At 41.6% G+C, this 26,744-nt stretch overlaps 1 protein-coding gene and 1 long non-coding RNA gene across 4 annotated transcripts in view; one reads left to right on the top strand and one right to left on the bottom strand.

Annotated features, from left to right (window-relative positions):
- Positions 1-7,147: 7,147 nt before the first annotated feature.
- Positions 7,148-26,664, bottom strand: LOC311617864. Its single transcript, XR_014794192.1, has 4 exons — positions 26,586-26,664; positions 13,395-13,470; positions 10,592-10,686; positions 7,148-7,490 (listed from the first exon to the last, which is right to left on the bottom strand). It is a non-coding gene; the product is annotated as an uncharacterized lncRNA (long non-coding RNA).
- CAP1 (cyclase associated actin cytoskeleton regulatory protein 1) overlaps positions 26,255-26,744 on the top strand; it is a 29,751-nt gene continuing 29,261 nt past the window's right edge. For 2 of the 3 annotated variants that reach the window (XM_084874631.1, XM_084874627.1), the window contains exon 1: positions 26,255-26,404. The gene's annotated coding sequence lies outside the window, so the exon portion shown is untranslated. The remainder of the gene's footprint in view (positions 26,405-26,744) is intronic. The other variant, XM_084874628.1, reaches the window with a different exon arrangement.

The following is a 26,744-nucleotide window of genomic DNA, read 5'->3' as shown; positions in this document are numbered from 1 at the left end:
CATTCATCCCTAGAATCACTGTACCTGCCAAAGCTTCATATGCAGACTGACTTAGGATTGGCATCTAAAATACAGAAAGCAGTGGTATTATTGATTTTCTGAACAAGACAAAGCACCCTCTCCCATCAATCACATGGATGTGGCATTGATGGGAATTAATTGTGGCATTAATCGGTGTATATTAAAACCATATAAAAAATACTGTGTGTTTATGTGTAGAACTGATGTAGGTTGAAATACAATAAATATAAACATATTTTCACCAAATGAATGTCCAATAGGACATTTGAAAATTATGTAAAACAATTTCTATAATAGAGGGTTATCTTGTGCATTGCAGGATGCTTAGAAGGCCTAGCCCCACCCATAAAGCCTTACAGTTTTTCTCACCCTAATCATCATGACCTCCCACTCCCATATCCCCTTTCTCAATGTTTCGGTGATTCTCTAAAATTTTCTCTAGTGGGTAGGTCATTCCAGTAGAGAATCATTGGCCTAGATCCGTCGTCCGCAAATTGCGGCTCACGAGCCACATGCGGCTCTTTGGCCCCTTGAGTGTGGCTCTTCCACAAAATATAATACAACGGCCTGGGCAAGTCCATTTTGAAGAAGTGGCATTAGAAGAAGTTTAAGTTAAAAAGTTTGGCTCTCAAAAGAAATTTCAATCGTTGTACCATTGATATTTGGCTCTGTTGACTAATGAGTTTGCCGCCCACTGGCCTAGATCATCTCCTCTGGCCCCGTGAGTTTAAATACACTGCACCTTCCAAATTACTCATTCAGCTTCATCCTATCCCCTGAATACACATTTGTAGACTCAATTTCTACTGATGTCTTTATATCATTAACTGGCATCCCAAAATCTTGAATCTATTCCCCAACACAGAAACCCCACCTTCTCTCCCAGATTTATGTTAGTTTAGCAAGTGGCAGTTTCATTCTTGTAGTTGTTTTTATTTGTTTGTTTTGTTTTCATCTTGTAGTTGTTTAGGCCAAAAATATTAGCATTATTCCTGACACCTCTCATTTCCTCATACCCCACACTGGATCCATCAGCCGATCCAGTTGGCTCTACCTTAAAAATATATTCCAAGCCTGAGCAGCATGGCTCAGTGGTTGAACCAGGAGGTCACAGTTTGATTCTTGGCTTGATTCAGGGCACATGCCTGGGTTGCAGGTTCAATCACCAGTGTGGAGCATGCAGGAGGCAGTCAATCAATGATTCTCTCTCATTGATTTTCTCTCTCTCTCTCCCTTTCCCTTCCTTTCTGAAATCTATAAAAATATATTTTTTTAAAATTCAACTGAGTAAATTTAAAGATCAAATTGGCTTTATCCAATCATTCAATAATTGAGCAGCATCCTATCTAGCAGATAGAAAGAAGTTCCAAAAAGCTGTACAAAATGAAAGGCTTTAGCCCTGGCCAGGTAGCTCAGTTCCTTAGAGCATCATCCCAATAGGCCAAGATTGCCAGTCTCTGGTTAGGGCATATACAAGAAGCACCAATGACTGCATAAATAAATGGAACAAAGTGATGTTTTTCTCCCCCACTACGCCCCTCCCCAAATCAATAAACAAATGGAAGGCTTAAATAAACAGAAAGAGGAGGACACAAGTTTGGCATAAGGTCATTTAAAAAAAATTTTTTTTTTGCAGAAGCAGAATGAACTTCATCCACATGTGTCACAGCCTTTATATTGGGTCGGCAGCTAAGTAATTGCGGATTTTTTAAAGAAAATCAAAGACAATTTTTTCATGGAACTAAATAACTTTATTCTGTAATGTATTGCCCATTTTGATCAATGACCTTTTGCCATCTTTCAGGCAGCATCATAATCCCACGTTCAAAAAACTTCTGTTTTTTATTAGCAAAAAACTGAATCAGGTACGATTTGACATCATCATCATTATTGAAATTTTTACCATTCAAGGAGTTTTGTAAAGATCGAAACAAAAAGTAATCAGATGGTGCAAGGTCAGGACTATATGGTGGATGTGGCAAAACATCCCAACCAAGCTCCATTAATTTTTGCCGAGTGACCAAAGATGTGAGTGGCCTTGCATTGTCATGATGGAATACAACACCTTTTCGATTTGTCAATTCGGGCCACTTTTCTTCAACTGCATTGTTTAATTTCGTTAGTTGTTCAATGTAGACATCAGAATTGATCGTTCGGTTGGGTGGTAAGAGTTCAAAGTAGACAATTCCTTTGTAATCCCACCAAACTGATAACAAAACCTTCTTTTGATGAATATCAGCTTTTGATGTTGTTTGAGTTGGTTCACCTGGCCTGCTCCACGATCTTTTCCGCTTGATATTGTTGTAAACAACCCATTTTTCATCGCCAGTTATCAGTCGTTTTAAAAATGGATCATTTTCATTACGTTTCTTTAGCAAATCGCAGCTGCTAATGCGTTGCGTTAACTGTGATTCTTTCAGTTCGTGAGGAACCCATGTATCGAGTTTTTGAACATAGCCAAGTTGTTTTAAGTGATTTTCAATGCATGTATGTGATACATGAAGCTTCTCTGCAATCTCACGTGTTGTACTGTGACAGTCCGAATTGATTATTGCTTTGATTAGGGCGTCATCAACTTCAACTGGACGACCAGAGCGTTTTTCATCTTTGAGTGAAAAATCACCAGAATGAAATTTGGCAAACCAATTTTGACACTGCCGTTCTTTTAAGGCTTCGTCACCATAAACAGCACATAACTTTTTATGAGCTTGTGATGCGTTTTTCCCTTGCGGAAATAAAAAAGCAAAATATGACGAAAATGTTCCTTTTGATTTTCCATTTTTCAACGAACGCCAAACAAAAACTACAAAACTGATCAAAAAACTTTTTTTACTGATTAACAGCTGAATAGCCAACTATCAAATACAAAATGTGTTTTACATTTGTACTACATCTGCAAACCTAAAAATTCAACTGAAGCCATATATGTGTAAAACCCGCAATTACTTAGTTGCCGACCCAATAGATTCTGTTGCTGCTCTCTTTGCAAGAAAGTCAGCTAGGGCCTTTCCCTAATACTCAGATCAGTCTTTTTAGTGTGCACCTCAATTTTCCTACAGCAATTTCAGAAGAGAATAGCAGTAAAAAGGTTGTTTACTTGTCCATTTAAAAAATATATTTTATTGAGTTTTTACAGAGAGGAAGAGAGAGGGATAAGAGAGTTAGAAACATCGATGAGAGAGAATCATCGACCAGCTGCCTCCAGCGCACACACACCCCCCACCCCCAACTGGGGATGTGCCAGCAACCAAGGTACATGCCCTTGACCAGAATCAAACCTGGGACCCTTCAGTCCGCAGACAGACACTCTATCCACTGAGCCAAACTGGTTCGGCTACTTGTCCATTTTTGACTGAGGTCCCAGTTGACATAAGAAAATCCCTTGTTTCCATAACATCCCCAAATCATGGATAACCCCAAAGGCATATCAGTTATCAGTATATTAACCATTTGTCCTTTTGATAATTGGCTTGCTCTGATAAGGGCACGGAGTCTGCTGGTTGGCTGATTTAGAGCATGGGAGACTTCCCTTTTCAAGGAGTTCAACAGCATAACCAGTTTGGTAATTCCCTTTTTCATTTTTACAATATGACCCATCAGCAAACAAGATTAAATCAGGGTTAGTCAAAGGAGTGCCTTGTAAATCAGGACACAGTGTTTCAAAATGGGATGTCATTATCTCACGGTCATGGGGCTCATCTGTGTCAGGCAGGGATAGTAGCAGAATTAAGAATGTTGTGATGTTTAAGATGCAGATTAGGTGGTGAAAGCAGAAGGATCTCATGGAAGATTAGTCTGCTTGCAGAGAAGTGTTCAGTCAATTCAGAGTTAAGAAGACTTTGGAGAGTGTGTGGAGTTTGTAAGTAAAAGTCATGTTGTTGCATGAGCATTCCTGAGGCTTAGTCTTCTTTCATGAACAAATTATAGGGCTGGTGCACAAAATTTGTGCAGTGGGGGGTTCCCCTCAGCCCAGCCTGCACCCTCTCCAATCTGGGATCCCTCAGGGGATGTCCAACTGCCTCTCGCAATCTGGGACCACTGGCTCCTAACTGCTCACATGCCTGCTTGCCTGATCTCCCCTAACCACCTCTGCCTGCCTGCCTGCCTGATCACCCCTAACTGCTCCCCTACCAGCCTGATTGCCTCTAACTATTCCCCTGCTGGCCTGATTGCCCCTAAACACCTCTGCCTTACCTTGCATCTGGGACCCAGGATTCTCTCCTCTGGCTGGCTGCAGGACCCAGGACCCAGGCTGGCTTCGCCCAGGCCAGCAGCAGGCGCTGGTGCCCAAGACTGTGGGGCGGGCGGTTTATCCCTCAACCAGCCCCAGGCGCAGCCACTGTGCCCAGGACGACAGAGACCGTGGGGCATGCAGATTGTCCCTCTCCTGGGCCACAGGCTCAAGCACAGATGCTGGCACCCAGGACAGTGGGGCAGGTGGCTTATCCCTCTTTGGGCCACAGCCTGGCTGGTCCCATACCTCTCTCCCCATTGTTGAGTGTCTGAGCCCTTACAGTGCAAAGGTGTGAGGGCATGAAGACCATTTTCATATTAGCTCTTTATTATATAGAATAAAGTGAAATGTTTTGAAAAGTTAAGTACCCTTAAGGTAGGTGGTTCTTGAAACTCTTGTTTTAGTCTTCTAAAGACCTGCTCAAGGCCCTAACTGGTTTGGCTCAGTGGATAGAGTGTTGGCCTGTGGACTCAAGGGTCCCAGGTTCAATTCCGGTCAGGGGCATATACCTTGGTTGTGGGCACATCCCCAGTAGGGGGTGTGCAAAAGGCAACTGATTGCTGTTTCTCTCTCATCAATGTTTCTCTCCCTCTCCCTTCCTCTCGGTAAAAAAATCAATAATATATATATATATTTTTTTTTTAAAAGATCTGCTCATATTTATTTTCCTAAGGAAGGGGTCCAAGGTCTGAAATGTTAGTAAGTTAATAGCATGGATAAGTCAATTAAGAAAAATTAGGAACCAATAGCCAGTCAGACCTAGAAATCCACAAAGCTGTTACTTGGTTGTGGGCCTAGGAAATTCTTGGGTTAGCTTAATTCTTTTTAGAGCTAACTCGATTCCTTGAGTACTTCTATGACCTAGATAATGATCAGTGTCTAGAGATAACTGTAATTTTCCCTTAGTTACTTTATTTTCCGCTGACTGTTGTAGCAAACAAAATCCTGTATGGCCACCTCTTTGGTAACTGAGCATGGCAAGAGATCATCTACAATTGTAAAAGGGTTGATTTCCTGGGGAACGAGAAGATGCTTAAATCTTGGTGGTATACTTCAGAGAAGTAAGAAGGGGCCTCAACAGATCCTTGAGGCATGACTGTACGAGTATATTGTTGATTGTTCCAAGTAAAGGCAAATAGATACTGGCTGTTGGAGTCGCTAGAGCTGCTGAAGAAGGCTGAACAGAGGTCTACAACAGTGAACCATCTTGAATCTGGTGAAACTTGTGACAAAAAGTTCAGGTTTTGGAATAACTGGGACATGGAAAATAACTATCATGTTCATAGCTTTCAAGTCTTGGACAAATTTCCATCTTTGCCCATTAGATTTTTGGACTGGCAAGATTATCCAAGTTTTTTGTTCCACATGGCAGGTAACCAACCCATAGCTCCTAAGCATACATCTCCTCTGTGTGACCTTCCCAGATTGAATTGAATTGGACACTCCTTGTCCTAATTACAGATTAGAGAGAGGGAGGGAGAGAGAAAGAGGAAGAGAGAAAGAAATGTACTCTAGAGTTGTATACTTGGTACACAGAGCTGCCCACTTGCAGGTAAGACACTTCAGGTGGTACGTTAGCTCTCAACGATAGAGATGTTTAGGTCCTACAGTGTATTTATCACCTGCTGAGAGACAGTGATGTCTCTCTCCTATGGGAAAATCTCTTTGTACTCCACTGGCAGCCAACCTCAACTTCCAGGGACAGCTAAGTTAAAGTGGAAAGAGCCTTATATGCAATCTGAAGTCCTGGAATGGGATCAAACTCCAGTTTGCCACTTACTAGCTGTGCGACCTCGGGCAAGTTATATAACCTCTATGAGCCTCTGTGTACTCATTTTAGAAAAATCAGAAAATGCTAACAATTGTAACTAGTAAAAGAAAACCACACTCTTTGTCCCCTTCTTTCTCTCTTTCACAGGCTCCTTTTTATATAATATGCTCAAGCACAGCCTGGAGAAGTTTGAGGGTTTAGTTTCAAAGCTTTGGCAGGGCCTTTGTGTCTTTGTGCAGAAAAGGGAGAAGCCATTAAGAGGTACCTGACTCTTCAATAGCTGGCTCACTATTCCCAGCAGGCCTAAAAGAACACAGTTTGGAAGGCCAAGGATCAAAGAAATAAATACAACTGTTCTGCATTGCAAATAGAAGTCCAACTCCACTGTGAGAGAGGCAGCTTTGCAAATTATGGTGGTAGAGGGAATGAGGTAGCTAAGGCAGGAACAATTAGTGAAACACAAGAGTGGAGAAATGTATAAACCTCCAGGGGAAGGTAGGTGAGAAAGTGTTATTTAGAAAATGGTGCCCCGTCTCTGAGTAGAGGCAGCTCTGTGCCAGAATGCAGGACTTGATATGTGGAGAGTGGGATAGGTACCATCTCCAAGGCTAGGCTCAGTGGCTCTGCATGTCAGCACTTATTATAGACTAGTGGCCCAGAGCATGAAATTCGTACATGGGGCGGGGGGGTGGGGGGGGAATTGTTCCTTAGCCCGGCCTGCACCCTCTCTAATCTGGGACCCCTCGAAGGATGTCCTACTGCTGGTTTACAGGGATCAAGCCTAAACCAGCAGTCAGACATCCCTCTCACAATTCGGGACTGCTGGCTTCAGCCGCTCACCTGCCTGCCTGCTCACCTCCAACTGCCCCTCTGCTGGCCTGCTTACTCCAAACTGCCCCCCCCTGCTGTCCTGATCACCTCCAACTAACCCCTACTGATGGCCTGCTCACCTCCAACTGGTCCCCTGCTGGTATGCTTACCCCCAACGGCTTTTGCCATCCCATCCTGGCCTGATCACCCCCCCCAAACTCCCCCCTCCCCAGCAACCCAAGGTCCCAGCCTCTCCTTTTTTCTTTTTCTTTTTTTCAGCACTTCCTGAGCAGAGGCCAGGGCCAGCTGGAAGCAAGTATCTTCTATAATTGAACCTTTGTAGCCTTGAACGGAGGTCAGGGCTGGCCAGGGTGGGTGGGAAGCTTGGCTTCCTCCATTGCTGGAGCAACCAGAGCCTCCTGCTTGCTCCAGCTCCGTGGCCTGCTGCCATCTTGGTTGGTTTAATTTGCATACTCTCTCCTGATTGGCTGATGGGTGTGGCTTATGGGTGTGGTGGAGTGATGGTTAATTTGCATGTTTTTCTTTTATTAGTGTAGACTAGTGAGCTGCAAGGAAGATCTACCAACATGAGTGGATCCAAATGGAGACAGAACAAGGGTGATTCCTAGGATTTTCCCCCATCTCAAGACACACCTAGTAGGACGAGAAAAGGAGAGGCAAAACACACAGGTTTTACTATGTAAACAAACTCCCTACCCTCTGAGATTATGTAAAATTATCTCTAATCTCCAATCCCAAACTGAATGGAAAAAGTCTGCACATTGCTTAAAATTCTGTTAATTTGCAGGGGTTACATTTTCATATTATCCTTCTGGATTCCTGATTCCTTCCAATTGTATGATGTCCCCTCCTCAAGTTTTACAAAAGCTACTCATACTTAGCATTAATTTGAGTATAAGGTATTATAGAAAATCAGGGGTGGGAAGGGAGAAGATGAAGGATATACACTTAAATTTTCAAAAGAGAAAACTCCAACTGTAAAATTCTTTTCAGTTATCCTGCCACTCTACTTGTTTCTCACTGACATTTAACTTCATGTACACCCAATCTTCCAAAATTTTGCTGGCTCCCATCTCTCTCCCCTTTCTATGTCCTCCTTCTTCTAGAATCGCCTACTCCAAATTTGTCTTCTCTATTATGCAGAGCAATTTAGTTCGTTTCAGCTCTGAATCTGCAACATAAATCTAAACCCATCAAGGAGTCTTATACTGTTACATATGATATTGTTGTAAGAACCTAAGGGAAAAAATGTTAGCTTTGTTCAACCAAGCAATTTGCTGGTGAACCTCCAAATATTAAGTATATGATACTTAATAAATAGGAGGCATAGAATATTAGGTAAAGGTGGAAGTAGAATGATTTTTTAGCCAAGATTAAAACTTGAATTTTCACCTTGCCCTTCACATTGCTGGGAGATGTGGAATATTCTGCATATATAGTTTAGCCAGGAAAATATTGATCTTTATTAACTCAATCTGTAAGTAAAAATTAAGGCCTCTCAACAGTGAAATCTTTGATTTGCCACTCCCTGAGGTATGAAAGAGAAGAAGTTGGGTTATGTGGGGGTCTGAGGATTATATATTTTTATAATGATGGTTTAACATTTTTTAAAATATATCTTATTGATTTTTTAAAGAGAGGAAGAGAGAGGGATAGAGAGCTAGAAACATCGATGAGAGAGAATCATCCATCAGCTGCCTCTTGCACACCTCCTACAGGGGATGTACCTGCAACCAAGGTACATGCTCTTGACCGGAATCGAACCTGGGACCTTTCAGTCCACAGGCCGACACTCTATCCACTGAGCCAAACCGGTTTCGGCAGTGGTTTAACATTTAAAAATTATTATTAAAAATGTAACTCAATGAGACTTCAATGTGTGATGAAAGGGAGGGTGCTAAGACTAGTTCAGTTACTTTGTGCAATTTTGTGTGAAGATGGAGCTACCTAAGTTAATGCAAGTCCAGAGTGTTTTGCTTGTCCATAACTCGGGGGCAGAGATCAAAGCAAAAGGAGGAACACACCTGATGTCAAAAGTATGAGTGTAAAAAGGAGAAACACTACTTTTTTCTTCTTAAACTCCACATATAGTAATATGAATAAAGCCAAATATATTTAAAAATAATTATCCTTTTCTTTTCTTTTCCTTTGCCCAGGAATAGCATACGGTGTGGGTTGGTGATGGTTAAGTTTTTCATTTTGTCCACAAGTTGCACAATATGTAGGAGGAACATGCTGGAACCAGGAAAAGGATGCCATAACTGGATGTGGGCTGTCTCCTTTTAGAAATGGAGTGTATTTTCTCGTTTGCATGTGAGATAATTATATTGTTAGGCAGAGGCATTTAAAAAATTATATATGGTATAAAAAAATAGTGGGAAGACGTTGCTTGGCAACCCATGGTTGGAATGCAGAAAACATCTGTTGTTTTTCTTTATCAGCATTCTAGCTCTTTGTTTTGTAGACTGCCTCCTCACCATTGCACACTGGTTTGATAGGGCTGTCAATCATTGTTTTCTGCCCTTCCCTAGTCAAAGGATGGTATCTAATCCCAACTGAGGCAACTGAAAGAGCTTCCTCTCTTTAGTGGGAGACAGGAGGACAGAAAACTCTTGAAGTTGATTCATTCTGGAGTAACATTCTGAAAAGACTTTTTATTCATTTCTGTTACCTACATATGCACAACTGCCCTGATTCCTGATATGTTGAAATTTGGCTGCTCAGATTGTCTTTTGACTTTATGAATTTTCATATTTTATTTCAATAAGTTCCTTCATGCTTCACCTTAAGTTATCCAGACTTGGCTTCTGTTGGTTGTAGCCAAAGCACTTTAACTAATAGTTGGTCCCTTAGAATTAAGCTCAATTAAAAGGGTCCCATAGTACAGCCAGCGTGGTTCAGTGGTTGAGCAGTGACCTATGAACCAAGTGGTCCCAGGTTCAATTCCCAGTCAGGGTACATGCCCAAGTTGTGAGCTGGATCCCCAGTGTGGGGCATGCGGGAGGCAGCCAGTCAGTGATTCTCTCTCATCATTGATGTTTCTCTCTCTCTCTCTCTCTCTCTCTCTCTCTCTCTCTCTCTCTCTCTCTCTCTCCTCTCTCTCTCTTCCTTTCTGAATTCAATAAAAATATATATCCTATATAATAAAAGCTCAATATGCTAAATGTCTGACCATTTGACCAGTCGCTATGACACACACTGACCACCAGGGGGGGCAGATGTTCTGACCAGTAGGTTAACTTGCTGCTGGGGTCTGACCAATGGGGAGTGGGCGAGATGGGCTGAACATGCACTGGAGCCCTTCTGAGGTCCCTCCCCAACCCCATCAACCAGTGGGGTCCCTCAGTCTGTCCTACCTCCTCTCGCAATTCGGGACCCCTTGAGAGATGTCAGAGAGCCAGTTTTGGCCCAATCTCCACAGAATCCCACATCAAAAGGATAATAAATTTAGAAGAATACCATAGATAGCAAAGAAAACCCCCAAATGAGGTGATATTTAATAATTCAACTTTTTCAAATCATGTTAATAATACCTTTCTCCCTAGACAGTCTGCCACAGTGTCTGCATTGGAAAGGTTTCAGGAAGGGCACCAGTAGTTGCTAATACACTGTATTCAGAACTACCAGCTAGGTATAGATTTTAAACTACAAAAGACTCCAGGAACTTCCATTCACAAACATTATGATGTGAATGGTGTTTTTGGTATTGTGTAGTGCAGTGACCTGTTACTTACCTCTCATAGTCCGTTACTGGATTTGTCTACTTTTGACAGCCTCATGAAGCCTCCTCCTTTTTTTCAATTTTCCATCAAGTGCACATTCGAGCTTCCTGAAATCAGTCAGGGCCACACCAATCCATCAGATCAATTTGCATGTGTCTGAATCAAGTAGTGGACAGAGATCAAGACTGTTTCTCAGGAGGTTCCTGAGAAATCAATGTATACTGAATGTGTTCCCATCAAGATTCATATGTTAAAGACCCAACCCTCAGTGTGGCTGTTTTTGGATATGGAGCCTCTAAGAAGCAATTAAGGTTAAATGCAGTCATGATGGTGGGACCCTGATCTAATAGTATTAGTGTCCTTATAAGAAGAGACACTAGCCCTGACAGGTGTGGCTTAGTTGGTTGGGCAATTTCCTATGCACCAAAATGTTGTGGATTCAATTCCTGGTCAGGGCACATGCCCAGGTTGTGGGTTCGATCCCTGGTAGGAGTTTGTGTAAGAGGCAGCCAATGCACATTTCACTTTCACATTGATGTTCAATGTTAAATAAATAAATAAATAAATAAATAAACAAACCCTAGCCAGTATGGCTCCATTGGTGAGTGTTGTCCCATGCAATGAAAGGAAACGGGTTCAATTCCTGGTCAGAACACATGTCCAGGTTGTGGATTTGATCCTCTGTTGGGATGCAACCAATCAATGTTTCTCTCCCACATGAATGTGTTTGGTTTTTTCTCTCTCCCTTTCTCCTGTCTCAGCAGGAGCTACTCAGAGAACTGGTCAGTTGTAAATTCAATTTTCTTATAGAAAAAGAAGAAATGATTCAAAGGGTTGAACCAAGCCCACAGTGAACAAGAATAACTCTCAGGCAATTGGATTACGCTCTAATCAACATAGACTTGTTTGATTTCAGAATTGGCTCTGTTGTGTGTGCCTCCTACTTTCCCTCTCTTGAAAGGGGAATTACTATACAGGTAATTCTGTACCTTTTCCACCATTGTGTGTACAAAATATATAGGGGAGAGATAACCTGCCTCTTACAGTTCACAGATATGCTACGTAGGGAAGGGTGTTAGGGAGAGACCAAATAAAGAGGTAAATTAAGAGGCTCTTAAGATAGTCCAGGCAAGAGACGATAGTGATTTGGAGTAGGTAGCAGTGGGAAGAGGGATAGGTGGTGAGATTCAGAATACTGGTATATTTTGAAACAGGCTTTGTTGATGAAAGTAGGATATGAGTTTAAAAAAAAGAGTGAATATGACTCCCCAGTCTTTAGCTTGAAGAATGAGGTAAATGAATGTTTCCCTCAAAACCCTTTTGTTTGTCTCATTTTCAGAGCAAATTTTTCAAGTGACCTACAATGCTACCTCCATTTTCTCATCTCTCACTTATCCTACTTCAATCTACTCTGCCTACTACCACTCTACAGAATTGCTGTTGATATCACCAATGGCCACCATGTTTGTAAATCCATTGGACACTTTTCCATCTTCTTTTCATTTGATCATTCTATTGCATTTAGTATAGGTATCCACTGACCTTCTGAAATATTTTCTTCTCTTCGCTTTCTTGATTTTCTGTTACCGCTCTGCTTGTTCCTTCTAACTATCCTTTTCTGGCTTCTCTTCCAACTACCATTAATGTAGCTCCTCAATAGCTCTGACTGACCTTTTTTTTGTTCCATTTTATATCCTTTCAATCTTAGGACTCCTAAATCCACACCTCCTGTGCAGACTTGTCTTCAAAGATCCAGTTCTATGTCTACATGCACATTCAGGAAATCCCACAAACACCTCAAACTGAACATGTCTAAAACCGAACTCATCACTTTCCCCCTTCAATCTTAGTCTTCCTCCAGTGTTCCCAGACTCTATAAAGAAATACCATCTCCCCAGCTGCTCAAGTCAGAAAACTAATAGTCTACTTGACTACTCACACACTCTCATAGATAACCTAGCTCCTGTAATGTCCAACTCTTAGATCATTCACTCTCGAGTCTGTCCATTTCTTTTTATCTACTGCTGTCCAAACAACTCTCATGGCTTGCCAGGACATCTGCATCGGACCCTGACTCCTAACCCCACTGGCCTTCATCCTATGGCCGGAATGATCTTGTTCAAACACATAGTACATAGGACTGTGTACTTTCTCAGTTTAAAGTCTTTTAATTATTTTCTAAAAGTCTTGGAAGACATGCACTGATCACCAGGGGGTGGACACCCAATGTAGGAGCTGCCATGATGCGTACTAGCCATTTACAGAGAAACGGCACCGCAAACCTGGCGCCCACAAAGCAACACTCAGCTTCCCCCAAGTGGGATACGGGCCCTGCCACCACTCCTGAGCGAGAGCCCACCAAATCGCAGCCCATGCTGCCGAGACCCCATGGTGCAAAATGTGGCCCACAGCCCAGCCCAACCTGAGATGGTTGCTGTGGGTGCTGGGTAATGATGTCATGTAGCAATGCCCTGCTTCCTCTCCCCAGTGATGACTAGCCTCCTTGCAGTTTCTTCAGCCCAGAAACACGACTTTGCTTTATAGCCAGGTGCAAACATTTCACACTTTAACCAAATGTCTGTGAAGCGTTTTCCCATGCCTCATCTCAGTTGATCCTCACACAAGTCCTGGAGGAAGTAGATAGGAGACTCGGTGGAATCCTAGTTTCTTTTCTATTAGCCAGAAAACGGAGATTTAGAAAGCTTAGAAACTTGACTTGCTGAAAAGAAGAAAGAAATGGTGAACCTTGAAAATAAATTCAGGTTTTCTCACTGTGGAGAATATATTCAAACTCTGCTGCAGTTAAATATCTTACCCTTTGTTCTCCCTGCATGATCCACAGTAATAATCTGCTTCGTGCTGATATTTACTGCTGTGTTGTTGACAATTATCTGAAAGAGAAGTGGGGTACTTCACTGGGCTGGAAAAAATTTAGCTAAATCAGTGAGGACACATATGTAATACCTTAATCAATAAAGAAATTTTAAAAAAAAGTTTAGCTAAATCAGAAAGCAGGTCTAATTAAGCAAGTTTATTATATATAAATATATATAAATATATATAAATATCAATATATATAAATATATATAAATATATATATATAAATATTTTAAAATATATATATATATATATATGGCTAAGTTGACTTGGGCATGCACGATACATATAAAGCTCTTGCTGGCGCCAATCACACACATGTGTTTCCATCTGTCATTATCAATCATGAATTTGGTTGGCACTTCTATTATAGAGAAAGGGCAAATAGTGATATTAAAATATTTCTTCTAATTAATTTCCTTTCAAGATGCACAAATTTGTGCACCAGGTCACTAGTATATTATAGAATCCTTCATATAGTTTAAAAGAGTTTTGCAAGATCTGGACCCTACTGTTTCTTTCACTTCAATCTCTTATTCCCTTTATTCTCTGTGTCCAGCCACATTGAAATTTTCTCAGCCCCTTGAAACTGCTGAGCTTTCTCTTACCTTTGGACCTTCACAATTTTTTTTCTCTGCTCAAATGAATCTTTTCCAATCTCTTTGTTTAACTAATCTTACTCATCCTTCAGGTCTCAGTTACGTAAAATTTCCTAAGGGCAACCTGCCCTAACCTACCCAGATTAAGTCTGTTTACTGTTTCTTGAATCTTTAGAACAAGCATGTCCAACTCAAAGGCTAACAGGCACCAAATAAACAAGGTTTAGGTTTATGTGGGCCGCAAAAAAAAAAAAAGCTTCAATTTTCATAGAAACGTAGGTTTATTTTGATAGAGACATGCTGAATACAAAGGGCTGAAATAAATGAGTAGTCGTTAACATAAAATAATAGAACATTTTAATAAAAATTAATATTTTTTCTTAAACATTAACTTGCCAAACACTGAATAACTACACAAATTAATAATCATAACTCAAATAAACCTATTTTTCTTGTTCTCCTAAAGTGAAATATTTCCTGTTGTGCAACATTTTTAAGTGTAAAAATGTCTGTAATGTTAACACCTTCATATGCAAATTTGACATATGAAGCTTTGAAGCTTGCTGTCAATACAACAAAATAGCATGTCAAATTGCATATATATCAACATATGTGTAAATCCATCTATTGAAAAAAATCTGCATTATTAACTGGTACACCTAGTAATTATGTATAACAGGATATTGTAAAAATTAAGTTACGAAATTTTTACTAAAACATTTCTTGCATACTGTTATATTGGCTGGGCTGCAAAAATATTCATTTGGCATGCTTGCTTTAGAACATCTCTTTGTTGATTTAGCTGTTACTTGTGATCAGTAAGGAAAGGAGAGGGAGAGAGGGATAGAAACATCGATGATGAGAGACAATCATCAATTGGCTGCCTCCTGAGTGTCCCATCCTGGGGATGGAGCCCACAACCAGGGCATATGCCCTGAGCAGGTATTGAACAGTGACCACCTGGTTCATAGGTCAGCGCTCAACCACTGAGCCACGCTGGCCGGGGCTGCTTATGATTCTTATAATTATTTAGTGGAATATGTTTCATGTTGTCTTCCCCACTAGAGTAATTTCATTCTGTACCTATTTTATTCACCATTAAATATACAGATGACATTCTGTACCTATTTTATTCACCATTAAATCCACAGTGCCCGGTGGTGCCTGGCATGTAGTTAAATGCTCATTAAGTATTTCTGGTCTGGCTGACAGTCAGGGAAGGTCCAAGTAGCACTGGCCTCAGGCAAAGGCTCTAATTACCTAAGGTTACACCCCCCTTTCCTCCCTTAAGGCCATTTGTAAGGGCCAGGGGAAATGCAAACACTGGGTGACTTCGTGCACTGTCTAGTACAAAATGAAAGAATATTCATCACAGTTTTACTTATTAGAGTGAAAAGTAGAAAAAAGAAATCCGACATCTCCCAAATGTGCAACAATGTGGAAATGGCTACATACGTTACTTCAGTAGTTTAAAAGTATTGTCTAATATAGTTAATACTTATTTTTCAAATTGAACCTTGCATGGGGCTCAATATCTAAAATGCATTAAAATTGTGCTATTTTATTTCCTTTCCCCTCGCTCCTCTCTTTCTCTACCAAATCTTTTTTTTTTTTTAATTGTTGTCTGAAGTTTTACATATGTCTCCTTTTTCCCCAATTGACCCCCACCCTAGCCATTCCCACCCCAGGCAAGCCCCCACCTTCCCAAAGTCTGTGTCCATTGGTTATGCTAATATGCATGCATACAAGTCCTTTGGTTGCTCTCTAACCGCCCCCCCTTCCCTACCATTTGTCTCTGGATCTATTCTTGTTCATCAAATTAAGTTGATCATTATATCCTACATATGAGTGAGATCATATGATATTTATCTTTATGTGACTGGCTTATTTCGCTTAGCATAATGGTCTCCAATTCCATCCATGCTGTTGCATCTCCCCCAAATCTTAGACTTTGCAGTTTCTGATTTTATTCTCTCTCTCTCTATTTTAAAAAATATTATTTTAGAAAGAGTGGGAGAGAGAGATAGAGAGAAACATTGACCAGGTGCCTTCTGCACAACCCCTATTGGGGACTAAGCCCACAATTGACCAGGAATGGAACAAAAAACCTCTTTTAGTGCATGAGACAACACTCAACCAACTAAGCCCCACCAGCCAGGGCCGTTCTCTCCTTTAAAGCCAGGGCATTGTTTCTGCTTAGGGTTCCATGAGGCACTCCCAAATGGTCTGTTGTGTTGTTAAGCTAGTTCAAGCTGATTTTCTGTTAATTGTAATTAAAAACAAAACAAAACAAAAAACCCACGTAAATAATACTGCTACATTTTGAGATTCACTTATGCAATGGAAAGAGAATTGGCTTTGGAGTCAAAACTGATTTCAAATCTAGGTCCTGACTTTGAACAAGTTAACCATTTTTAATTCAATTTTCTCATCTGCAAAGGGAATTATATTTAACTTTTTCAAATATTAAAAAAAATATGAATATATTCAAAGAATTGATATTGAGAAGGCTCTCAACAAGTATATCAATAACACTGAAGTCTTATTAGAAGTCACTCCTAACCCCTCCAACTTGAAGGAGTGGGTAACTGAATTCAGGGTAGCCAAAATTAGCAAGGCTGCCATCTTGTGGTGGTTTACTGACAAAGTCATTTAACATACCAGTGTTTGAAGCAAGATACTCAAGAACATAAAGCTATGAAAGGATGGCAGGCAAACCAGAGAGCCATTGGAATGAAGATAATAATTAAAGATACAGGACAAAGGTAATTAATCATTGGAAAGCATAAGAAATAAAGAACCTAAGACTGAATTTTTAGGAACTATAACATGCAGTAGAGAAGTCAGAGGAAGAAATAAAAGAAGAGATTGATGAAGGAAGAGAAGTAAATAAGTACTTCAGTGTATCAGTCAAGCCAGGGTTGACATATATATTTATGTTGATAGAGAATCTGATCCTGTCTTTTTTTTTCGAGACTTCAACAGCCATTACAAAAGCCAACCCAAAGGAGAAAAAAAACACAACACCAACCAACACCATAATTATTGTAATACCACTAGAGGCCCAGTGCACGAAATTCGTGCAAGGGGCTCAGCCCTCACAGCTGGGTGGCTTGCCTCGGCCCTCCTAGCCCTGGCTTCATCCGGAAGGTCATCTGGAAGGATGTCTGGAAGGTAGTTCAGCTGTCCAGTCTAATTAGCATATTACACTTTTATTATTACAGATTGCCCAGGTATTTAAATGCTATCCTTCCTCTTAAATCAATGTTTCATCTTCCTTCTATATCTTATTACAATATACCACAGGTAAAAATTTTAGTAATTATGAGATTACTGTAGGTCAAGGGTTATCATCATTCCATTTACCACCAACAATGGGATCCTCATTGCTGTCTGATCCAGTTCCAGAATTCCATCCTGAGACTTTTATTTCTAAGGTCACTTCCACTATCAAATCTTTTAGACTTAATTTCCCCCAAAAGTAGACCCTGAGACAAGCACATGCAAATAGTTATGGGTTGTTTTTTGTTTGTTTGTTTTGTTGTTGTTGTTTTCCAGAAGTGATCCTAAGGAACATGAGTCAAAGAAGGGAAGAGTAAAATAGGCAAGCCAGGAAAGTCAGCCCAAGGATGAGTGATCTAGGAGGTCACTGCTTTGGACACATGGGATTCTATTCCCCTGGAAATATTCTGAAGCCATGCAGAATGTTCTTATCAATTGTCCAACCAAGGGAAAGAAGAGAGAAGAATTCATTCACTAGTTCCTGCCTTCATTGGTAAAGGATTAATTCCCTTGCACTTTCAAGAGTTAGCACTTTCAGGATGACACACAAGTCACATGGCTGTGTAAATTCCCATAGGCATCCTATAAGGTTAATTCCATGAGAGAAGCCCTGAGGCAGAAAGCAAGAGATACTTGGAAAAAGCAGTTGAAGTTTTGGATTGTCAGGTCATACCTGCATGCACCTGATAGCCACAAAAATGGCTGGAGTAGAAAGCTGGCCAACAGAAGTAAGAGACAACAACTTGCAGGATAGAAAGTCTAGCTTATAGGATGCACTATAAGTTCTGAACCAGGAGCCAATGTGTGGTGGTGTTTTACTCATAGCCAGAATAGATGGATCCCAGAAGAAAAAGGGTAAATGTAGAGTGACAATTCTATTATTCTTAATTGACTACTTTTAAATGTTTATCTTCGTGTCTTGTGATTCTGAGCATGACTAATCATACATTTTATTACCTTCTACTAGAGGACATAAAAACAGTTTTATTGGATTGGAAACTAAGGATGGCAGTTGACAATTTGGGCTTGTCATTTGCCAATTTTGGCTTTCATGCCAGTAGTAAATAGATTTAAAAAGACAAAGGTGATGCTCTAGCGGCTATGGGTGTTGAACTCAATCAGAGAAGGGGCCAAAATCTAAAATCCAGCCTAAATCGCAGGCTGAATGGTTTACTGAACAGTCATAAACTGACAATGTCATAAACTGACAGCGGAGTGCAGTGATAACAGCGCGGTGCGGGCCACATTGCAAGGCCTGGAGGGCTGGATTTGGCCCACGGGCCTTGTGTTTGACACATGTGCTAGCCGGTTTGGCTCAGTGGATAGAGCGTTGGCCTCTGGACTGAGGGGTCCCAGGATCGATTCCGGCCAAAGGCACATGCCTGGGTTTTGGGCTCAATCCCCAGTGGGGAGCATGCATGAGACAGCCAATCAATGATTCTCACTCACCATTGATGTTCCTATCTCTCCCTCTTCCATCCTCTCTAAAATCAATAAAGAAATATATTTTTTTAATTTTTAATTAAAAAAATAAAAAGATAAAGGTGAATTCAGTGGTGTGCTAGAGCCAGCTCACATAGGTTTACAAGAGTCAATTATGTGCAAGTATTAGTTTCCTATTGTTTCTGTAACAAATTATCCCAAATTTAGTGCTTAAAACAACACAAATTTATTAGAGTTGTGCAGATCATCAGAAATCCCAAAAGAGCTAAAATCAAGGTGTCAACACAACTGTTCCTTTTGAAGGCTCTAGGTGAAAATCTGTTCTTTGCCTTTTCTAGCAAGGGGCTGCACACATTCCTTGGTCATATCACAAAGACTTCTGTTTTCATGGTTACATCTCTTTTTTAAAAATATGTTTTTATTGATTTCAGAGAGGAAGGGAGGAGAGATAGATAGAAACTCCCATGATGAGAGAGAATCATTGATTGGCTGCCTTCTGCAGACCCTACATTGGGGATGGAGCCCACAACCCAGGCATATGCTCTGACCAGGAACAGAACTGTGACCTCCTGGTTCACATAGGTCGTTCAACCACTGAGTCACGTCAGCAGGGCTTACATCTCTTTTTCTGACTCAGCCTGTTTTGCTTCCTTCTTTCCCTTATAAGGATACATATGATCGCACTGGGCCCATCTGGATAATCCAGGATAATCTGCCCATCTCAAAATCCTTAATTTAATTATATATGCAAAGTCCTTTTGCCATGTAAAATAGCATATTCACAGGTTCCAGAGATTAGGATATGGACATCATGGGGGACTATTATCTCACACACTACGGTGCATTTTTCTTAACTCTATATTCAGTGACATAACATTGGTTGTTTAAAATTAGCCCTGGTGGTAGTATTTACATTGCAGAAATTGGCAAATTCTTCAAATCAGAGATTTTATCGCTGGAGAGCTTATTAAACTTTACCTATCTCTGATTGTCATGATTGACTGGGTCTATTATGAATGAGTCTATTATCAAGGCAAAAGAATTTTCATAATAGAGGAAGAGAGGATGATGGATATAATCCAGAGGATACCTAGGGCACCTCCTATTCTTGCCATGTTTAGTGAAGACAATTATGGGAATATCATACAGGCAGCACCACCAAGGTCTCTAGTCCCTCAAGAAAGAAGGTCTGGGTCACCTCTAGAGAACTTACTTATATGATTAAGTTCTAGTTAATGCAATGTAAGTGGAAGTGATATATGCCACTTCTGGATCAGGGCCTTTCAAACAGTAGCATGTCTCCTTCATGCTCTCTTCTCTTCCCATCACTATGGCCCCGAGGAACTGGGGTGCTGGTTGAAGACCAAGGGAGTATGGAATGGGTAGTAGATATATGAAGTCAAACTATCAACCAAGGCCTGGCAATCAGGTACAGAAAGGTTTCTGGCCATGTCAGTTCAACAGTTACATACTATATTTAATTCTACACCCCCCCCCCATATATGTAGAATGTGGTATATTGTGGTGGTTGACTATTTATTTTTTCATTTTTTTATTAAGGTATTATATGTGTACATATCTTACCATTCCCCCCCCCCATTCCCATACATGCCCTCCCTCCCATGGTGGTTGACTTTAAAGTTCAACCCATAAACTGAAGAACATTGAAGCAGGATTCTTATGGAACCGAAGGAAGAATGAACATTATTCAGTACTCTTAGACCTGAAGCTACATGATGTAATTGATGAGACTGCAGTTGATTCCTGTTTGGGAGTGGGGAATAAATGTAAAAGAAAGGTTATTTTATTTATTCATTTAAAAATATATTTTTATTGATTTCAGAAAGAAAGGGAGAAGAGAGAGATAGAAACATCAATGATGAAAGAGAATCATTGATTGGCTGCCTCCTGGGTGCCCCCACTGGGGATCGATCCTGCAACCCAAGCATATGCTCTTGACTGGAATCAAACCTGGGACCTTTCAGTTCACAGGCCAACACTCTATCCACTGAGCCAAATGGGCTAGGGCAAAAGGAAGGTTATTTCAGTTAGGAGTCTTTGTTTTGTTTCATATTTTGAAGTGTAAGTATAGAAAGAAGGGTGTATGCTGTTGTTGAGCTGTCCCAGGGGTTTATTATTGTGGATTTGTATCATTCTTATCGGACACTCAGCATCTGCAGTCCCTTCATATATTTGGGCAATATCCCAAACAGAGAGAGAGTGCACACCTTATACTATCAAAGCTGACAATGCTCACTGTCACTTTCCCACCATCACAGACCCAGCCAATCCCATCCTCTCTTTAGTTTGGGTTCCTGAGACAAGTGAAGTCAGGAAGAGAGAAAAGTCAATACAGGGTTCATTAATGAGCAGGTTATTTCTGTGGACAACTGGGGGGTCAGTTCCTATGGGGACTTTCAGAAACAGTGTGAAATGAACACATTGGAAGCTGCAATATTTGTTGACTGTTGGTTCTTGCTATGAGACAGAAAGCAGAGTATGCTTTATGGAGTTCTTTAGAAAACTCAGACTTTCTAGTTTCAGCTTTGCACCTTCTCCTTCCTCTTTCCTTAACATGATGTGATGGCTTGGGCTACATCAGCCAACTTGTAACTTTAAAAATAAGTTAAGCCCAAATTGGTTTGGCTCAGTGGATAGAGCGTCACCCTGTGGACTGACAGGTCCCAGGTTTGATTCCGGTCAAGGGCATGTACCTTGGTTGCGGGCATATCCCCAGTAGGAGGTGTGCAGGAGGCAGCTGATCAATGTCTCTCTCTCATCGATGTTTCTAATTCTCTATCCCTCTCCCTTATTCTCTATAAAAAAATCAACAATATATATATATTTTTAAAAGGTAATGATATAAAGAAGTAGACACTGTGGGCAACCTTTCTTGTGATGGGATAATAGTGGCAGTGGTTATGGTGGCACCATCCATTGTGTTGATACTTCAGACTTTATTTTTCTTCCTGGTGGTCTTCACCAGGGACATAGACAATAGACTCTCTGTATTGAATAATAATTGTTACTACTCACTGAGTCAATGGTTTTTGTAAATTTTCTCTCTTAATCACCGTATCAGCCATTCAAGATGGATATTAATATCCACTGACCTGACCAAGATTACACAATTAGCAAGGGGCAGAGTTGGGATGCAGGGTCAGGTCAGAATGACACCAAATCCAGATCTTAACCACTACATTATAGTGCCAATATTTATTTTGCCAACTTGTAATGTTTGGACTTGAGACCCTAACTCAGGCTGGATCCTGGGGCCACCCTAAGAGGCCAGAGAGATGGGCTTGATTAGATTATTGTCTGTCATCAGCCCCTTCTGGCAGGGGGCGAGAGGATCCGCCCAAATGCAGACAGGCTCTGAGCCAGGCTGCACAGATGCAGGCAATCCTCTGAGCCAGCCCTGGAAACATTCCAGATAAACCGCCAGACTTCTGTGTCTGAAACTCTGAGAGATAAGGAAGAATCTTGGGTGGCACCTCAGAGACAAAGCTATTCTGCAGGCTTAGAAATGTGCTGAAATCTAGGCAAAATGAGAAAATGGCAAAGCACATGAAGAGACAGGGCATGTGTGAGAATCCATCAACTCTGTTGTTAATTCTTTTTTTTTTTTTTAATTTATTTCAGAGAGGAAGGGAAAGGGAAAGAGATATAGAAATACCAGTGATGAGAGATAATCATCGATTGGCTGCCTCCTACACACCCTCTTTCCCCCAACTGGGGATCAAGCCTGCAACTTGGGCATGTGCCGTGACTAGGAATCAAACCATGACCTCTTGGTTCTCAGGTCGACACTCAACCATTGAGCAGCACTGGCCAAGCATCTGTTGTCCATTCTTGCTTGCAAAATGATAAACTGCACTTCTTTCTTTCTCTTCCCAAGGCTGGATTTTGAAGTCTGAGGCTCAAAACCTTAAAATACCAGTTCAGTCTTCCTCCCACCTTCCATTAACTTGTGCTCCAAGTCTCAGAGCCACCTTGGCCCCTCCACCCTTTTCATTTAGTTAACATTTTCCATAAATATCAATTGAGTATCATTTTTGAGCCAGAGAGGCAAGGACTCTCACTTCAAGATACTTACAGAAAAAGAAGACATTACAAGACAATTGCACAAGTAATTAAGATTGTAAGACCTGCCAGGAAGGAAAAGTAGTATTCAATGGGAGTATATCCCTGGGGAACTAGATCTAGACTGAAGGCCCATTCAAATCATTCTCTTTCCATTTGTCTTACTCCTTATCCTCCTCCTCACTGCTCCCTTTATAAGAATGCTGTCTTTTGCCGAAGCCGGTTTGGCTCAGTGGTAGAGCGTTGGTCTGCGGACTAAAGGGTCCCAGGTTTGATTCTGGTCAAGGGCATGTACCTTGGTTGCGGGCACATCCCCGGTGGGGGGTGTGCAAGAGGCAGCTGGTCGATGTTTCTCTCTCATCGACGTTTCTATCTCTCCCTTTCTCTCTGTTAAAAAAAAAAAATCAATAAAATATATTTAAAAAAAGAAAAAAAAGAAAGAAAAAAGAATGCTGTCTTTTTCATTGTCCCTTCCCCTGCATCCTCCTACCATACTTTTGATTCAGGCCCTTGGTACATTTTTGTATCTGACTTATAACCTATACCCCCCCCCCTTTTTTTTTTTAAATATGTTTTTATTGATTTCAGAGAGAGGGAGAGAGAGAGAAACATAGAATCATCAATTGGTTGCCTCCTGCATGCACCCTATTTGGGATCAAGCCTGCAACCAGGGCATGTACCCTGACTGGTAATCAAACTGTGACCTCCTGTTTCATGGATTGACATCCAACCACTGACCCACACCAGCTGAGCTCCCTACCCCCCTCTTCCCCCTTCGCCCCCCCAGACTCAAGTCCATGCTTTGCACCATGGCTAGATTTGTATTTCTAAATGAAATACGACCAGCTCTTCCTTGCTTTCACATTAAGGTTTTACCTCTCTTGCCTGGCACGTTGCTCAACCTCTTTTCTTTTTTTTTTTTTTTCCTCTTTATCTCCAATTTCTACAGGAAGCTCTCACCGCAGCCATCTCCACTATTATTTACTCATGTTTGCTCTGTGTGTTCTTCCCATCTACCTCAGCTCAGTAAATGACTATTCTGAATTCAGGGGTCTCACTGAACATGTGTTTGATGAGAGCCCACTATGGGTGAAGAAGAAAAAGCTGGAAGTCAACAGTCAGCCCTTGTTCTGATGTCTACTCCAGATGTAATACCTGTTTCCACAGTAGAGGGTAAACCCCATTAGGACAGTGAGAGGATCTGAATCATCCACTGCTGTGACTCTCGCTGTGCCTGGTACAAAGTGGCAGGATACCCAGCATAGAGGAAAAAGTCAATAATTTTTCCCCTGTGTATAAATAAATGAACGAATAAATAAAAGTGACAGATACTCTTAAATTGCCTCCCACTAGAATTTTAAGTGTATATTTCTTAGGGGGAGGGGTTGTGCCTTACTCATGCATGCTCTCTTTACAAAAAAAATAAAAATAAATCACTTTTATAGAGTGGTTTCACATAGGTTATTGCTTGTTTCACATTACAAGCTTACAAAATTTTTTAAAATATTTTTAAAAATTTGACTTTAGCCGAAACCGGTTTGGCTCAGTGGATAGAGCGTCGACCTGCGGACTGAAGGGTCCCAGGTTCAATTCCGGTCAAGGACATGTACCTTGGTTGTGGGCACATCCCCAGTGGGGGGTGTGCAAGAGGCAGCTGATCGATGTTTCTCTCTCATCGATGTTTCTTTCTCTCTATCCCTCTCTCTTCTTCTCTGAAAAAATCAATAAAATATATTTTTTAAAAATTGATTTTAGAGAGAGAGGTAGGGAGAGGGAGAGAAATATCAATGTGAAAGCAAAACATTGATCGGTTGCCTCCTGCATGCCCTCTACAAAGGATCAAGTCTGCGACCAGAGCATGTGCCTGACTGAGAATTGAACCCGCAACCTTTTGGTGCACAGGTTGAGCCCAACCAACTGAGCCACCCCAAACAGGGCAACCTTATAAATGATCATCTTGATTTTATAGATGGAGACACTTCCTTCCTCCCTTCCTTTCTTCATTCTCCTTCCTGTTTCCTCATCTTTCTCCTTTTCCTCTAGAATGCAATATGTGGTCTAGGTATTTCCTGTCTCTAATTAAGAAAGAGATTTAGAAGATGAAGGTGAATACAATGAGGGCCAGGGAGGCTATTTGTTCTAGGTTGCACATATATGAAGCATTCAAATACAACTTTTAAAAATATATATATTTTATTGATTTTTTAGAGAGAGGGAGAGAGAGGGATAGAGAGTTAGAAACATCAATGAGAGAGAATCATTGATGAGCTGCCTCCTGCACACCCCCAACTGGGGATGTGCCCGCAACCAAGGTACATGTCCTTCACCGGAATCGAACCCGGGACCTTTCAGTCCACAGACTGACACTCTATCCACTGAGCCAAACCGGTTTCGGCAAATACAACCTTTTGATGTTATGTCTTAATAAAGTTAAAGTTTGTGTGTATGTTTGTGGCTTTTTGTTAAATGTAAAAATGTACAATTTTTGTATAATAATTTGTCTTATCGTTTTTCTTTTAAACATACTAGGAGTAATAAAATTGGGAAAAGTCCCAGGTTCAAAGAAATTAAGTAACCTGATAAAAGTCTGACCCCTACTTCCGGGCCTACTAAAGCCCAGGATATCTCCTCATCCAGAGAAACAACACTGCCCCAAATGATTTCAGTATGGTCTATATATGGAGGTTAAGCTCATGGGATTTAGAGTCAGGTAGATGTGTTCCTTTCAAAGGTAAAACAGTTACATTGCAATCTTGGGAAATAATTCAGCTTCCTCATTTTCAAACTGAAGGCTATAATGGTACCTACCGCAGAGTGTTCCTATTAGAATTAAATGAAAATGCACGCACTTTAAGCATTCAGTGCAGGCCTGGCATGTAGTCAGAGCGTAATAAATGGTAGTTCTTATTATAAGAACTGTATTTGTTGAATGAATGACTGGCATATAATGCCTGCATTCAACTTGAAGCTTGGAACTACCACAGTCGCTCCACTGAAGGGACAGGAGCTATATAGCACTCGCCAAATTTTTCTGGAAATACATCTTTGTGGGAGGATAATCAATGGTTGGAAAATGTGAGCCTTGAGGCAACAAAGCTCTGATCCCCAGGTCCGAGCCCGGAAGGCAAGCCTCCCCTGAACTGAGTGGCAGCTGGCTAGGCACGCCCAGCCCGGAGTGAGGCTGCTTCAGAAGCCAGGTTTTAGCGGAGTGGAGCAAGCTAGCAGTATCCTAATTCCGCTTTATCTTAGTCTCAGAAACCACACCCTGGGGGCTTGAAGGAAGGACTCCGAAACCACACGGGGCGGAGGCTTCTGCGAGGCCCCAGACCTGACCATCTATGGTCACAGAGCGCACCGAACTCACAGGAAGTGGGACGAGCTTCCACCTTCCCAGCCGGGGCTGAGCGAGCGAGGCGGCAGTGGGCACGCCCAGAAGCCCGGGGCTGAGCCCACGCCCTCGTCCACCCTCTCTCCGCACCCGGCCTCTGCGGGTCCACCCAGAACTCTGTCCGAGGCCGACGTCACAAACGGGGAAACAGAGGTATGCACAACCCGAGAGAGGCGGAGCTTAGCCTTGACCGCCTCGCATAGTGGACGGCCGCCAAGAGCTCCGCCCCTTAGAAAAATTACCCCTGGGTCCCTCCAAGACCCCTTCTGGACGGTTGTGAAAAGGGAGCGGGCTTGCCATTGAGACCAAAGCGGTAGGAGAATTAGCCGCTTACCTGTCCCCGTCTCTGGAGGTGGAGCTTAGCCAGTAATTTCATCCCTTCATTGGCCCCCTCAGTTAGATGGGGCGTGGTCAAATAAGGACACGCCCTCCAGGGGGTCGCTCCGCCCAGTGGGCGGGGCTGTTTTGCATGAGCCCTCCGTGCTGGCTGGTA

Source organism: Pipistrellus hanaki, assembly GCF_964339955.1.
Source record: "Pipistrellus hanaki genome assembly, chromosome: 2".
NCBI classification, from domain to species: Eukaryota; Metazoa; Chordata; class Mammalia; order Chiroptera; family Vespertilionidae; genus Pipistrellus; species Pipistrellus hanaki.
The sequence above is the reverse complement of the archived record's forward strand: the minus strand, read 5'-3'. Positions and strand labels throughout refer to the sequence as shown.